Raw genomic sequence first — 13291 nt, forward strand, 5'->3', positions numbered from 1 at the left:
CAAGGCACCAGGAGAGCATGGGAGATTCTGAGAGCGAGGCATCCCAGTCAGAATTCCAGGAGAGCATGGGAGATTCTGAGAGCGAAGCGCCGGACAGGGCTCCTGGAGAGCATTGGATATTCTGTGAGTGAGGCATCCTGGCCAAGGCTCCAGGAGAGCATGGGAGATTTTGAGGGTGAGGCATCCTAGCCAGGGCTCCTGGAGAACATAAGAGATTCGGTAGGCGAGGCATCCCGGCCAGGGCTCCAGGAGAGCATGGGAGATTTTGAGAGCGAGGCATCCCAGCCAGGGCTCCAGGAGAGCAAGGGAGATTCAGAGAGCGAGGCATCCTAGCCAGGGCACCAGGAGAGCATAAGAGATTCTGTCTGCAAGGCATCCTGGCCAGGGCTCCAGGATAGCATGGGAGACTCTGTGAGTGAAGCATCCCGGCCATGGCTCCAGGAGAGCATGGGAGATTCTGGAAGCGAGGCATCCCAATCAGGGCTCGAGGAGAGCATGGGAGGTTCTTGAAGCAAAGGCATCCAGGCCAGGGCTCCCGGAAAGCATGGGAGATTCTGCAAGCGAGCTGTCCCGGCCAAAGCTCCAGGAGAGGATTGGAGATTCTGAGAGCAAAGCATCCTGGCCACAGCTCCAGGATAGCATGGGAGATTCTGTGACCGAGGCATCCCAGTCAGAGCTCCAGGAGAGCATGGGAGATTCTGATAGCAAAGCATCCAGCCAGGGCTCCAGGAGAGCATGGGATATATTCTGTGAGTGAGTCATCCCAGTTTGGGCTCCAAGAGAGTATGGGAGATTCTGTGGGCGAGGCATCTTGGCCAGGGCTCCAAGAGAGCATGGGAGATTCTGAGAGTGAAGTGTCTGGCCATGGCTCCTGGAGAGCATGGGATATTCTGTGAGCAAGGCATCCCAGTCAGGGCTCCAGGAGAGCATGGGAGATTCCACGAGTGAAGCATCCTGGCCATAGCTCTAGGAGAGCATGGAAGATTCTGGAAGCGAGGAATCCCGGCCAAGGCTCCAAGAGAGCATGGGAGATTCTGTGAGCGAAGCATCCCAGCCAGGGATCCAGGAGAGCAAGGGAGATTCTGCAAGTGAGGCGGCCCAGCCAGAGCTCCAGGAGAGCAAGGGAGATTCTGAGAGCGAAGCATCTGGCCATGGCTCAAGGAGAGCATGGGAGATTCTTAAAGCAAGGCGTCCCGGCCAGGGCTCCAGGAGAGCTTTGGAGATTCTGCGAGCGAGGTGTCCTGGCCAGGGCTCCAGGAGAGCATGGGAGATTCTGCGAGCGAGGTGTCCCGGCCAAAGCTCCAGGAGAGTATGGGAGATTCTGCGAGCGAGGCATCCTGGCCAGGGCTCCAGGAGAGTATGGGAGATTTTGCGAGCAAGGCGTCCTCACCAAAGCTCCAGGAGAGCATGGGAGATTTGGAGAGTGAAGCATCCTGGCCATGGCTCAATGAAAGCTTGGGAGATTCTTTGACCGAGGCATCCCAGTCAGAGCTCCAGGAGAGCATGGGAGATTGTGAGAGCAAAGCGTCCGGCCAGTTCTCCAGGAGAGCATGGGGTATTCTGCGAGCGAGGCTTCCAGGCCAAGGCAACAGGAGAGCATGGGAGATTCTGAGAGCGAAGCATCCTGGCCATGGCTCCAGGAGAGCATGGGAATTTCTGAGAGCGAGGCATCCCAGTCAGAGCTCCATGAGAGCATGGGAGATTCTGAGAGTGAAGCCTCCGGCCAGAGCTCCAGGAGAGCATGGGGTATTCTGCGAGCGAGGCTTCCATTCCAAAGCACCAGGAGAGTATGGGAGATTCTGCGAGTGAGGCTTCCTGGCCAAGGCTCCAGGAGAGCATGGGAGATTCTGCGAGCAAGGTATCCTGGCCAGGGCTCCAGGAGAGCATGAGAGATTCTGCAAGCGTGGCCTCCCGGCCATAGCTCCAGGAGATGATGGGAGATTCGGAGAGTGAGGTGTCCCGGCCAGGGCTCCAGGAGAGAATGGAAGATTCTGTGAGCGAGGCATCCCAGTTAGGGCTCCAAGAGAGCATGGGAGATTATGTGAGCGAGGCACCCCGGCCAGGGCTCCAGGAGAGCATGGGAGATTCTGTGAGCAAAGCATCCTTACCACGGCTCAAGGAAAGCATGGGAAAATCTTTAAGCGAGGCATCCCAGTCAGGGCTCCAGGAGAGCATGGGAGATTCTTGAAGCAAGGTGTCCTGGCCAGGGCTCCAGGAAAGCATGGGAGATTCTGCGAGCGAGCTGTCCCGGCCAAAGCTCCAGGAGAGGATGGGAGATTCTTGGAGAGAGGCATCCCAGCCAGGGCTCCTGGAGAGCATGGGAGATTCTGGAAGCGAGGTATCCTGGCCAGGGCTCCAAGAGAGCATGGGAGATTCTGCGAGCGAAGCATCCCAGCCAGGGATCCAGGAGAGCATGGGAGATTCTGCAAGCGAGGCGGCCCGGCCAGAGCTCCAGGAAAGCATCGGAAATTCTGCGAGCAAGGCATCCCAGTCAGGGGTCCAGGAGAGCATGGGAGATTCTGCGAGAGAGGCATCTCTTACCTGCGGCGCACTGCCACCCGGTGGCAGATAGGGGAACTGCAACCTCTGGAAGTCCCGATGAGGTTTTGAAAAAGGGCCCTATGCCGGGACCCAGTTCCAGGAGGCCGGGTAAAATCTGGCAGTGCCCCGCAAAATGTGGCGCGCAGCAGTGATGCCGTGATGTCCGGGGGAATTCCTCGGGTGGATTCACAGATGGCGAAGAGGCAAGAGAGAGAGAGCCAGGAAGAGATCCGTGGGGATGAGGTGTCCCAGCCTGGGCTCCAGGAGAGGATGGGAGATTCTGTGAGCGAGGAGTCCCGGCCAAAGCTCCAGGAGAGCATGGGAGATTCTGAGAGCAAAGCATCCTGGCCATGGCTCCAGGATAGCATGGGAGATTCTGTGACCGAGGCATCCCAGTCAGAGCTCCAGGAGAGCATGGGAGATTCTGAGAGCAAAGCATCCAGCCAGGGCTCCAGGAGAGCATGGGATATATTCTGTGAGTGAGGCATCCCAGTTAGGGCTCCAAGAGAGCATGGGAGATTCTGTGAGCGAGACATCCCAGTTAGAGCTCCAAGAGAGCATGGGTAGAATCTGTGAGCGAGGCATCCCGGCCAGGGCTCCAAGAGAGCAAGGGAGATTCTGCATGCGACGCATCCCAGTCAGAGCTCCATGAGAGCATGGGAGATTCTGAGAGTGAAGCGCCGGACAGGGCTCCAGGAGAGCATGGGGTATTCTGCGAGTGAGGCTTCCAGGCCAAGGCACCAGGAGAGCATAAGAGATTCTGAGAGTGAGGCATCCTGGCCAAGTCTCCAGGAGAGCATGGGAGATTCTGAGAGTGAGGCATCCTGGCCAAGGCTCCAGGAGAGCATGGGAAATTCTGTGGGCGAGGCATCCCGGCAAGGGCTCCAGGAGAACATAAGAGATTCGGTAGGCAAAAGCATCCTGGCCAGGGCTCCAAGAGTGCATGGGAGATTCTGTGAGCGAGGCATCCCAGTCAGAGCTCCAGGAGAGCATGGGAGATTCTGCGAGAGAGGCATCCTGGCCAAGGCTCCAGGAGAGCATGCGAAATTCTGTGGGCGAGGCATCCCGGCAAGGGCTCCAGGAGAACATTAGAGATTCGGTAGGCGAGGCATCCTGGCCAGGGCTCTTAGAGAGCATGGGAGATTCTGTGAGCGAGGCATCCCAGTCAGAGCTCCAAGAGAGCATGGGAGATTCTGTGAGTGAGGCATCCTGGCTAAGGCTCCAAGAGAGCATGGGAGATTCTGTGAGTGAGGCATCCCAGTCAGAGCTCCAGGAGAGCATGGGATATTCTGTTGTGAGCGAGGCATCCTGGCCAAGGCTCCCGGAGAGCATGGGAGATTCTGAGAGCGAAGCAATCCTGGCCACGGCTCCAGGATAGCATGGGAGATTCTGTGACTGAGGCATCCCAGTCAGAGGTCCAGGAGAGCATGGGAGATTCTGAGAGCAAAGCGCCGGACAGGGCTCCAGGAGAGCATGGGATATATTCTGTGAGTGAGGCATCCCGGCCAGGGTTCCAAGAGAGCATGGGATATTCTCCGAGCGAGGCATCCTGGCCAAGGCTCCAGGAGAGCATGGGAGATTCTGAGAGTGAAGCATCCTGGCCACGGCTCCAGGAGAGCATGTGAAAATCTGGAAGCGAGGCATCACAGTCAGGGCTCCAGGAGAGCATGGGAGATTCTGTGAGCAAGGCATCCCAGTTAGGGCTCCAAGAGAGCATGGGAGATTCTGCGAGCGAGGCATCCCGGCCAGCGCTCCAAGAGAGCATGGGAGATTCTGTGAGCGAGGCATCCCAGCCATAGATCCAGGAGAACATGGGAGATTCTGAGAGTGAGGTGTCGCGGCCTGGGCTCCATGAGAGCATAAGAGATTCTGTAGGTGCAGCATCCTGGCCCAGGGCTCCAGGAGAGCATGGGTGATTCTGTAAGCGAAGCATCCTGGCCACGGCTCCAGGAGAGCATGGGAAAATCTGGATGGAAGGTGTCCTGGCCAGGGCTCCAGGAAAGCATGGGAGATTCTGCGAGCTGTCCCCGCTAAAGCTCCAGGAGAGTATGGGAGATTCTTGGAGCGAGGCATCCCAGCCAGGGCTCCAAGAGAGCATGGGAGATTCTGTGAGTGAGGCATCCCAGTCAGAGCTCCAGAAGAGCAATGGAGATTCTGAGAGTGAAGTTTCCGGCCAGGTCTTCAGGAGAGCATTGGAGATTCTATGAGTGAGGCATCCTGGCCAGGGCTCCAATAGAGAGCATGGGAGATTTTGCGAGCAACGCATCCTCGCCAAAGCTCCAGGAGATCATGGGAGATTCTGAGAGCGAAGCATCCTGGCCACGACTCCAGGAGAGCATGGGAGATTCTCTGACCGAGGCATCCCAGACAGAGCTCCAGGAGAGCAATGGAGATTCTGAGAGTGAAGTGTCCGGCCAGGGCTCCAGGAGAGCATGGGAGATTCTGGGAGTAAGTCGCTCCAGGAGAGCATGGGAGATTCTGGAAGTGAGGAATCCCGGCCAGGGCTCTAAGAGAGCATGGGAGATTCTGAGAGCGAAGCAACTGGCCATGGCTCCAGGAGAGCATGGGATATTCTGTGAGTGAGGCATCCCAGTCAGTGCTCCAGGAGAGCATGGGAGATTCTTAAAGCAAGGCATCCCGGCCAGGGCTCCAGGAGAGCATAGGAGATTCTGCGAGCGGGGTGTCCCGGCCAGGGCTCCAGGAGAGCATGGGAGATTCTGTGAGCGAGGCATCCCAACTTGGGCTCCAGGAGAGCATGGGAGATTTTGTGAGCGAGGCATCCTGGCCAAAGCTCCAGGAGTGTATGGGAGATTCTGCAAGCTAGGCATTCTGGCCAGGGCTCCAGGAGAGCATGGGAGATTTTGCAAGCAAGGCGTCCTCACCAAAGCTCCAGGAGAGCATGGGAGATTCTGAGAGCGAAGCATCCTGGCCACAACTCAATGAAAGCATGGGAGATTCTTTGACCGAGGCATCCCAGTCAGAGCTCCAGGAGAGTATGGGAGATTGTGAGAGCGAAGCGTCCGGCCAGTGCTCCAGGAAAACATGGGGTATTCTGCGAGCGAGGCTTCCAGGCAATGGCAACAGGAGAGCATGGGAGATTCTGAGAGCGAAGCATCCTGGCCACGGCTCCAGGAGAGCATGGGAGATTCTGAGAGTGAAGCGCTGGACAGCGCTCCAGCAGAGCATGGGGTATTCTGCGAGCGAGTTATCCTGGCCAGGGCTCCAGGAGAGCATGAGAGATTCTGCGAGCGAGCTGTCCTGGCCAAAGCTCAAGGAGAGGATGGGAGATTCTTGGAGAGAGGCATCTCAGCCAGGGCTCCAGGAGAGCATGGGAGATTCTGTGAGTGAGGCGTCCCAGCCACGGCTCCTGGAGAGCATGGGAGATTCTGGAAGCGAGGTATCCTGGCCAGGGCTCCAGGAGAGCATGGGATATTCTGCGAGCAAGGCATCCCTGTCAGGGCTCCAGGAGAGCATGGGAGATTCTGCGAGCGAGGCATCTCTTACCTGCGGCGCACTGCCACCCGGTGGCAGATAGGGGAACTGCAACCTCTGGAAGTCCCGATGAGGTTTTGAAAAAGGGCCCTATGCTGGGACCCAGTTCCAGGAGGCCGGGTAAAATCTGCCAGTGCCCCACAAAATGTGGCGTGCAGCAGTGATGCCGTGACGTCCGGGAGAATTCCATTCCTCGGGTGGATTCACAGATGGCGAAGAGGCAAGAGAGAGAGAGCCAGGAAGAGATCCATGGGGATGAGGTGTCCCAGCCAGGGCTCCAGGAGAGGATGGGAGATTCTGTGAGCGAGGAGTCCCGGCCAAAGCTCCAGGAGAACATGGGAGATTCTGAGAGCAAAGCATCCTGGCCATGGCTCCAGGATAGCATGGGAGATTCTGTGACCGAGGCATCCCAGTCAGAGCTCCATGAGAGCATGGGAGATTCTGAGAGTGAAGCGCTGGACAGGGCTCCAGCAGAGCATGGGGTATTCTGTGAGTGAGGCTTCCATGCCAAGGCACCAGGAGAGCATGGGAGATTCTGTGAGTGAGGCATCCTGGCCAAGGCTCCAGGAGAGCATGGGAGATTCTGCCAGCGAGGTATCCTGGCCAGGGCTCCAGGAGAGCATGAGAGATTCTGCAAGCATGGCCTCCCGGCCATAGCTCCAGGAGAGGATGGGAGATTCTGTGAGCGAGGCATCCTGGCCAGGGCTCCAGGAGAGCATGGGAGATTTTGCTAGCAAGACGTCCTCGCCAAAGCTCCAGGAGAGCATGGGAGATTCTGAGAGCGAAGCATCCTGGCCAAGGCAACAGGAGAGCATGGGAGATTCTGTGACTGAGGCATCCTGGACAAGGCTCCAGGAGAGCATGGGAGATTCTGAGGGTGAGGCATCCTGGCCAGGGCTCCAGGAGAGCATGGGAGATTCTTAGGGCAAGGCATCCTGGCAAGCGCTCTAGGAGAACATAAGAGATTCGGTCGGAGAGGCATCCTGGCCAGGGCTACAGGAGAGTATGGGAGACTCTGCGAGTGAAGCATCCCGGCCATGGCTCCAAGAGAGCTTGGGAGATTCTGTGAGCGAGGCATACTGGATAGAGCTCAAGGAGAGCATGAGAGATTCCATAGGCGAGGCATCCTGGCCAGGTCTCCAGGAGAGCATGGGAGATTCTGCGTGTGAAGCATACCGGCCACATCTCCAAGAGAGCATGGAAGATTCTGTGAGCGAGGCATCCCAGTTAGGGCTCCAAGAGAGTATGGGAGATTATGTGAGCAAGGCATCCTGGCCTGGGCTCCAAGAGAGCATGGGAGATTCTGTGGGCGAGGCATCCCGGCAAGGGCTCCAGGAGAACATAAGAGATTTGTTAGGCGAGGCATCCTGGCCAGGGCTCCAAGAGAGCATGGGAGATTCTGCGTGTGAAGCATACCGGCCACATCTCCAAGAGAGCATGGAAGATTCTGTGAGCGAGGCATCCCAGTTAGGGCTCCAAGAGAATATGGGAGATTATGTGAGCAAGGCATCCCGGCCTGGGCTCCAAGAGAGCATGGGAGATTCTGTGGGCGAGGCATCCCGGCAAGGGCTCCAGGAGAACATAAGAGATTTGGTAGGCGAGGCACTCCGGCCAGGGCTCCAGGAGAACATAAGACATTCGGTAGGTGAGGCACTCCGGCAAGGGCTCCAGGAGAGCATGGGAGATTCTGCCAGCGAGGTATCCTGGCCAGGACTCCAGGAGAGCATGAGAGATTCTGCAAGCGTGGCATCCCCGGCCAAAGCTCCAGGAGAGCATGGAAATTCTGGGAGTGAGGTGTCCCGGCCAGGGCTCCAGGAGAGCATGGAAGATTCTGTGAGCGAGGCATCCCAGTTAGGGCTCCAAGACAGCATGGGAGATTATGTGAGCGAAGCATCCCGGCCAGGGCTCCAGGAGAGCATGGAATATTCTGTGAGCGAAGCATCCTGGCCATTGCTACAGGAGAGCATGGGAAAATCTTTAAGCGAGGCATCCCAGTCAGGGCTCCTGGAGAGCTTGGGAGATTCTTGAAGCAAGGTGTCCTTGCTAGTGCTCCAGGAAAGCATGGGAGATTCTGTGAGCGAGCTGTCCCGGCCAAAGCTCCAGGAGAGGATGGGAGATTCTTGGAGAGAGGCATCCCAGCCAGGGCTCCAGGAGAGCATGGGAGATACTGTGAGCGAGGCATCTCTTACCTGCGGCGCACTGCCACCTGGTGGCAGATAGGGGAACTGCAACCTCTTGAAGTCCCGATGAGGTTTTGAAAAAGGGCCCTATGCCGGGACCCAGTTCCAGGAGGCCGGGTAAAATCTGCCAGTGCCCCGCAAACGGTGGCATGCAGCAGTGATGTCGTGATGTCCGGGGGAATTCCTCGGGTGGATTCACAGATGGCGAAGAGGCAAGAGAGAGCGAGCCAGGAAGAGATCCGTGGGGATGAGGTGTCCCAGCCAGGGCTCCAGGAGAGGATGGGAGATTCTGTGTGCGAGGAGTCCCGGCTAAAGCTCCAAAATAGCATGGGAGATTCTGTGACAGAGGCATCCCAGTCAGAGCTCCAGGAGAGCATGGGAGATTCTGAGAACAATGCATCCAGCCAGGGCTCCAGGAGAGCATGGGATATATTCTGTGAGCGAGACATCCCAGTTAGAGCTCCAAGAGAGCATGGGAGATTCTGCAAGTGAGGGATCCCAGTCAGAGCTCCATGAGAGCATGGGAGATTCTGAGAGTGAAGCGCCGGACAGGGCTCTAGGAGAGCATGGGGTATTCTGCGAGCGAGGCTTCCAGGCCAAGGCACCAGGAGAGCATGGGAGATTCTGAGAGTGAGGCATCCTGGCCAAGTCTCCAGGAGGGTATGGGATATTCTGCCAGCGAGGCTTCCAGGCCAAGGCACCAGGAGAGCATGGGAGATTCTGCGAGCGAGGCTTCCAGGCCAAGGCACCAGGAGAGCATGGGAGATTCTGTGAGTGAGGCATCCAGTCCAAGGCTCCTGGAGAGCATGGGAGATTCTGTGAGCGAGGCATCCTGGCCAGGGCTCCAGGAGAGCATGGGAGATTTTGCGAGCAAGACGTCCTTGCCAAAGCTCCAGGAGAGCATGGGAGATTCTGAGAGCGAAGCATCCTGGCTAAGGCAACAGGAGAGCATGGGAGATTCTGTGACTGAGGCATCCTGGACAAGGCTCCAGGAGAGCATGGGAGATTCTGAGGGTGAGGCATCCTGGCCAGGGCTCCAGGAGAGCATGGGAGATTCTTAGGGCAAGGCATCCTGGCAGGGGCTCCAGGAGAACATAAGAGATTCGGTCAGAGACATCCTGGCCATGGCTACAGGAGAGCATGGGAGACTCTGCGAGTGAAGCATCCCGGCCATGGCTCCAAGAGAGCTTGGGAGATTCTGTGAGCGAGGCATACTGGATAGAGCTCAAGGAGAGCATGAGAGATTCCATAGGTGAGGCATCCTGGCCAGTGCTCCTGGAGAGCATGGGAGATTCTGCATGTGAAGCATACCGGCCACATCTCCAAAAGAGCATGGGAGATTTTGTGAGTGAGACATCCCAGTTAGAGCTCCAAGAGAGCATGGTAGAATCTGGGATCAAGACATCCCAGTCAGAGCTCCATGAGAGCATGGGAGATTCTGAGAGTGAAGCGCCGGACAGGGCTCCAGGAGAGCATGGGGTATTCTGCATGCGAGGCTTGAAGGCCAAGGCACCAGGAGAGCATGGGAGATTCTGAGAGTGAGGCATCCTGGCCAAGGCTCCAGGAGAGAATGGGATATTCTGCGAGCGATCCCTCCAGGCCAAGGCACCAGGAGAGCATGGGAGATTCTGTGAGTGAGGCATCCTGGCCAGGGCTCCAGGAGAGCATGGGAGATTTTGTGGGCAAGGCGTCCTCGCCAAAGCTCCAGGAGAGCATGGGTGATTCTGAGAGCGAAGCATCCTTTCCACGGCTCCAGGAGAGCATGGGAGATTCTGTGACTGAGGCATCCCAGTCAGAGCTCCAGGAGAGCATGGGAGATTCTGCGAGTGAGGCATCCCGGCCAGGGCTCCAGGAGAGCATGGGAGATTTTGAGGGCTAGGCATCCTGGCAAGGGTTCCAGGAGAACATAAGAGATTCTGTCGGAGTGGCATCCTGGCCAGGGCTCCAGGAGAGCATGGGAGATTCTGCGAGTGAAGCATCCCGGCCATGGCTCCAAGAGAGCTTGGGAGATTCTGTGAGTGAGCCATACTGGACAGGGCTCAAGGAGAGCATAAGAGATTCCATAGGCGAGGCATCCTGGCCAGGGCTCCCGGAGAGCATGGGAGATTCTGCGAGTGAAGCATACCGGCCACGGCTCCAAGAGAGCATGGAAGATTCTGTGAGCGAGGCATCCCAGTTAGGGCTCCAAGAGAGCATGGGAGATTATGTGAGCAAGGCATCCCGGCTAGGGCTCCAAGAGAGCATGGGTGATTCTGTAAGCGAAGCATCCTGGCCACGGCTCCAGGAGAGCATGGGAAAATCTGGATGGAAGGTGTCCTGGCCAGGGCTCCAGGAAAGCATGGGAGATTCTGCGAGCTGTCCCCGCTAAAGCTCCAGGAGAGTATGGGAGATTCTTGGAGCGAGGCATCCCAGCCAGGGCTCCAAGAGAGCATGGGAGATTCTGTGAGTGAGGCATCCCAGTCAGAGCTCCAGAAGAGCAATGGAGATTCTGAGAGTGAAGTTTCCGGCCAGGTCTTCAGGAGAGCATTGGAGATTCTATGAGCAAGGCATCCTGGCCAGGGCTCCAATAGAGAGCATGGGAGATTTTGCGAGCAACGCATCCTCGCCAAAGCTCCAGGAGATCATGGGAGATTCTGAGAGTGAAGCATCCTGGCCATGACTCCAGGAGAGCATGGGAGATTCTCTGACCGAGGCATCCCAGACAGAGCTCCAGGAGAGCAATGGAGATTCTGAGAGTGAAGTGTCCGGCCAGGGCTCCAGGAGAGCATGGGAGATTCTGGGAGTAAGTCGCTCCAGGAGAGCATGGGAGATTCTGGAAGCGAGGAATCCCGGCCAGGGCTCTAAGAGAGCATGGGAGATTCTGAGAGCGAAGCAACTGGCCATGGCTCCAGGAGAGCATTGGATATTCTGTGAGTGAGGCATCCCAGTCAGGGCTCCAGGAGAGCATGGGAGATTCTTAAAGCAAGGCATCCCGGCCAGGGCTCCAGGAGAGCATAGGAGATTCTGCGAGCGGGGTGTCCCGGCCAGGGCTCCAGGAGAGCATGGGAGATTCTGTGAGCGAGGCATCCCAACTTGGGCTCCAGGAGAGCATGGGAGATTTTGTGAGCGAGGCATCCTGGCCAAAGCTCCAGGAGTGTATGGGAGATTCTGCGAGCTAGGCATTCTAGCCAGGGCTCCAGGAGAGCATGGGAGATTTTGCAAGCAAGGCGTCCTCACCAAAGCTCCAGGAGAGCATGGGAGATTCTGAGAGCGAAGCATCCTGGCCACAACTCAATGAAAGCATGGGAGATTCTTTGACCGAGGCATCCCAGTCAGAGCTCCAGGAGAGTATGGGAGATTGTGAGAGCGAAGCGTCCGGCCAGTGCTCCAGGAAAACATGGGGTATTCTGCGAGCGAGGCTTCCAGGCAATGGCAACAGGAGAGCATGGGAGATTCTGAGAGCGAAGCATCCTGGCCACGGCTCCAGGAGAGCATGGGAGATTCTGAGAGCGAGGCATCCCAGTCAGAGCTCCATGAGAGCATGGGAGATTCTGAGAGTGAAGCGCTGGACAGCGCTCCAGCAGAGCATGGGGTATTCTGCGAGCGAGTTATCCTGGCCAGGGCTCCAGGAGAGCATGAGAGATTCTGCGAGCGAGCTGTCCTGGCCAAAGCTCAAGGAGAGGATGGGAGATTCTTGGAGAGAGGCATCTCAGCCAGGGCTCCAGGAGAGCATGGGAGATTCTGTGAGTGAGGCGTCCCAGCCACGGCTCCTGGAGAGCATGGGAGATTCTGGAAGCAAGGTATCCTGGCCAGGGCTCCAAGAGAGCATGGGAGATTCTGCGAGCGAAGCATCCCAGCCAGGGATCCAGGAGAGCATGGGATATTCTGCAAGCAAGGCATCCCTGTCAGGGCTCCAGGAGAGCATGGGAGATTCTGCGAGCGAGGCATCTCTTACCTGCGGCGCACTGCCACCCGGTGGCAGATAGGGGAACTGCAACCTCTGGAAGTCCCGATGAGGTTTTGAAAAAGGGCCCTATGCTGGGACCCAGTTCCAGGAGGCCGGGTAAAATCTGCCAGTGCCCCGCAAAATGTGGCGTGCAGCAGTGATGCCGTGATGTCCGGGGGAATTCCTCGGGTGGATTCACAGATGGCGAAGAGGCAAGAGAGAGAGAGCCAGGAAGAGATCCATGGGGATGAGGTGTCCCAGCCAGGGCTCCAGGAGAGGATGGGAGATTCTGTGAGCGAGGAGTCCCGGCCAAAGCTCCAGGAGAACATGGGAGATTCTGAGAGCAAAGCATCCTGGCCATGGCTCCAGGATAGCATGGGAGATTCTGTGACCGAGGCATCCCAGTCAGAGCTCCATGAGAGCATGGGAGATTCTGAGAGTGAAGCGCTGGACAGGGCTCCAGCAGAGCATGGGGTATTCTGTGAGTGAGGCTTCCATGCCAAGGCACCAGGAGAGCATGGGAGATTCTGTGAGTGAGGCATCCTGGCCAAGGCTCCAGGAGAGCATGGGAGATTCTGCCAGCGAGGTATCCTGGCCAGGGCTCCAGGAGAGCATGAGAGATTCTGCAAGCATGGCCTCCCGGCCATAGCTCCAGGAGAGGATGGGAGATTCTGTGAGCGAGGCATCCTGGCCAGGGCTCCAGGAGAGCATGGGAGATTTTGCTAGCAAGACGTCCTCGCCAAAGCTCCAGGAGAGCATGGGAGATTCTGAGAGCGAAGCATCCTGGCCAAGGCAACAGGAGAGCATGGGAGATTCTGTGACTGAGGCATCCTGGACAAGGCTCCAGGAGAGCATGGGAGATTCTGAGGGTGAGGCATCCTGGCCAGGGCTCCAGGAGAGCATGGGAGATTCTTAGGGCAAGGCATCCTGGCAAGCGCTCTAGGAGAACATAAGAGATTCGGTCGGAGAGGCATCCTGGCCAGGGCTACAGGAGAGTATGGGAGACTCTGCGAGTGAAGCATCCCGGCCATGGCTCCAATAGAGCTTGGGAGATTCTGTGAGCGAGGCATACTGGATAGAGCTCAAGGAGAGCATGAGAGATTCCATAGGCGAGGCATCCTGGCCAGGTCTCCAGGAGAGCATGGGAGATTCT

The sequence above is a fragment of the Taudactylus pleione genome, unplaced genomic scaffold (genome assembly GCF_031769625.1).
Source record: "Taudactylus pleione unplaced genomic scaffold, aTauple2 ptg000100l, whole genome shotgun sequence".
Lineage (NCBI taxonomy): Eukaryota > Metazoa > Chordata > Amphibia > Anura > Myobatrachidae > Taudactylus > Taudactylus pleione.